We start from the raw sequence: 3,551 nt of genomic DNA, 5'->3' as shown, positions 1-3,551 counted from the left end.
AATGATAAGAGATAGATATGAAGAAGATAAATTACCATCTATGAAACTAAGACCTATAAATCGAAATACAGATAATAATCAGTATGAATTACCAACTTCAAACGATATAGGTTGCTTAATAGTTGGAGATATTGGTGAATACGAACAAGGAAGAGACATTATAATTGAAGATAAAACAAATTCTTTACAAAGAATCACAAAATTACATCCCTCTTATATGTCTGTTCAATATCCATTATTGTTTGCTTATGGAGAAGATGGTTATAGAACAGATTTAAAATATCATGTAAATAACACAAATAACACATACAAAAGAAAAAGAATTTCCATGAGAGAATTTTATTGTTATCAATTACTAGAACATCAAAATCAAAGTGATATCCTATTTAGAAGCGGAAGACTATTACAACAATATGTAGTTGATGCATATGCCTATGTAGAGGAAGATAGATTTGATTACATTAGAAAAAATCAAAAAAATTTAAGATCAGAATTTTATCAAGGAATTCAGGATGCTATTACAAAAGGAGATACAAATGCACAAGCAATAGGTAAAAGAATTATTCTTCCTTCCTGTCATACTGGAAGTCCTAGATACATGATCCAAAACTACCATGACGCAATGGCAATTTGTACATATTATGGAAATCCTGATTTATTCATAACATTTACATGTAATCCAAAATGGCCTGAAATTACTAGAGCTTTAATAAAAATACCAAGTTCTAATTCTGCAAATAGACCTGATATTATCGTAAGAGTTTTTAAAATGAAATTAGAACATTTTTTATCAACAATAAAAAATGAAAAAATTTTCGTAAGAATTGTAACAGGTTAGTATATTCTTTCCACATCTGTGTTTTTTTTATCTATAAACATTAAACAATATTATATATTTCTTCTACTAAATATATCTAAACTAAAGTTTTTGTTCAAATTTTGTAGATCTGTACGTAATAGAATTTCATATACGGGGTGTCATTTCCTATTTTGGTTACATACCGATGATAAACTACATGATCCATCAAACATTGATAAATTTATTTCCGCCGAAATTCATGACCCTAAGAAAAACAAAATAAAATACATTGTTGTTGCTGAATTTATGATGCATGGACCATGTGGAATAGCAAAACCAACTGCTCAATGTATGAAGAACTCAGAATGTTCTAAAAAATTCCCGAAACAAATTAAAAATGAAACATATATCGAAGAAAATGGATTTGTCAATTATAGAAGAAGAAATACAAATTTCTACGTTGCAAAAGATGGTATTAAATTAGATAATAGATATGTTGTTCCACATAATATAGATCTATGTCTTAAATATAACGCTCACATTAATGTAGAAATCTGTTCTCAATCAATGCTTATAAAATATTTATTTAAATATTTAACAAAAGGACCTGATAGAATAAGAGCAGTCATAGAAGAAAATATTTGTACAGAAAAGTGTAGGGCAATTATTTATGAAGAAATAGATAAAATAAAAAACTATATTAATTGTAGATACATAACACCCTATGAAACGTTATGGCGTTTATACGAATGTCCAATACACCATAGAAACCCAGCCATTCAACGTTTATCAATACATTTACCAAAAATGCAAAACATAACATTTAGATCAAACCAACATCTAATCGATATAATGAAACAACCAAATATTCATAAAACAACTCTAACATAATGGATGGAAATGAATAAAACTGATATCAATGCTAGAAATATAACTTATAATGAATTTCCAACTAAGTATGTTTGGAATAGCAGATATAAATATTAGTCTTCTAGATAAATAGGACATACAATAGGCCGATCATATTATATTCATCCAAACTCTGGAGAATTATATTATCTAAAATTATTACTAAACCATCAAAAAGGAATAACAAGCTATGAAAATCTTCGAACTATCGATAACATAACACATCAAACATATCAGGCAACATGTTATGCATTAGGTTTATTAGGAGATGATAGAGAATGGGAACAATCCATGTTAGAGGCATCTTTTTGGTCTACATCATCACAACTACGACATCTATTTATTATTATATTATTATTTTATAATGTAAATAACCCACTCAAATTACTCGAAAAAAATTAGAAACTTATGACTGATGATATCTTATACAAAATTAAAAAAAAATTTAACAACCCATATTTTGAAATACCAGAAAATGAATTATATAATTTTATATTGCATGAACTAGAAAAATTATTAAACCTAAATTCATCGACTTTAGCTCATTTTAATCTACCCCTACCTACTGGTTCACTGATAAATGATTTAAACAATAAACTTTTAAGAAAAGAACTTAATTATGATATAAATAAATTAAAAATAGAAAATTCTTTATTAGTAGAAAATTTAAACAATGAACAGCGAATTATTTACCATAAGATTTTAGAATCTGTTATTGATAAACAAAACAACTTATTTTTTATTTATGGCCATGGAGGGACTGGGAAAACATATTTGTGGAATACAATTATAATAAAAATTAGATCTAATAGTGAAATAATTCTAGCTATCGCATCTTCAGGAATAGCGTCACTATTATTGCCCAAAGGAAGAACTGCACATTCTAGATTTCGAATACCACAATCAATAGATAAGTTTTCAACATGTCATATAAAAAAAAGAACGCAATTAGCACATTTAATTGAAAAAACATCATTAATTTTATGGGATGAAGCACCTATGACTAATAAATATTGTTTTGAAGCATTAGATAAAACACTTCAGGATTTACGAAACAATTTTGACCAACCATTTGGCGGAATGACAGTTATTCTAAGGGGTGATTTTCGACAAATCCTACCTGTTTTACCTACAGGAACAAAAGAACACATAATAGATGCATGCATAAATAATTCATATTTATGGCCACACTTTAAGGTTTTAACATTAACAGAAAATATGCGATTAAAACATTTTAATACAACATCAGAAGAAAAAAAAGAAATTGAAAATTTTTTAAAATGGACATTGGACATTGGAAATGGTACTGCTGAAGGAATAAAAGATTTAGAAAATGAAGATATTACATGGATAAAAATACCCAAGAAATACTGTGTTGATTTTGACCTAGATCCAATTGACAAAATGACAACATTAATATACGATAATTTTAACAACAATTTTAATAACATTGAGTACCTAAAACAACGCGCAATTGTAACGCCGAAAAATAAAACTGCCGACAATATAAATAAATAAATATTATCCTTAGTGCCTAATGAGATAAAAACTTATTATAGTTATGATACAATACTGCCTTCATCAGAAAACATAGAAGAACTAAATCTCTTATATCCTTAAGAATTTTTACACAATTTAAATTTCAACAGTTTACCACCACATGAACTAAATCTTAAACTCGGAACTCCAATAATGCTTCTAAGAAATCTAAATCAATCTGCTGGACTATGCAATGGAACCAGACTTATCATAACACAGTTAACAAATAAAATAATAGAAGGACAGATCATTACTTGAAATAATATTTCTGAAAAAGTTTATATTCCAAGAATAGAAATTACTG

The sequence above is a fragment of the Morus notabilis genome, unplaced genomic scaffold (genome assembly GCF_000414095.1).
Source record: "Morus notabilis unplaced genomic scaffold, ASM41409v2 Scaffold409, whole genome shotgun sequence".
Classification (NCBI taxonomy): domain Eukaryota; kingdom Viridiplantae; phylum Streptophyta; class Magnoliopsida; order Rosales; family Moraceae; genus Morus; species Morus notabilis.
This window is presented reverse-complemented; position numbering follows the sequence as displayed.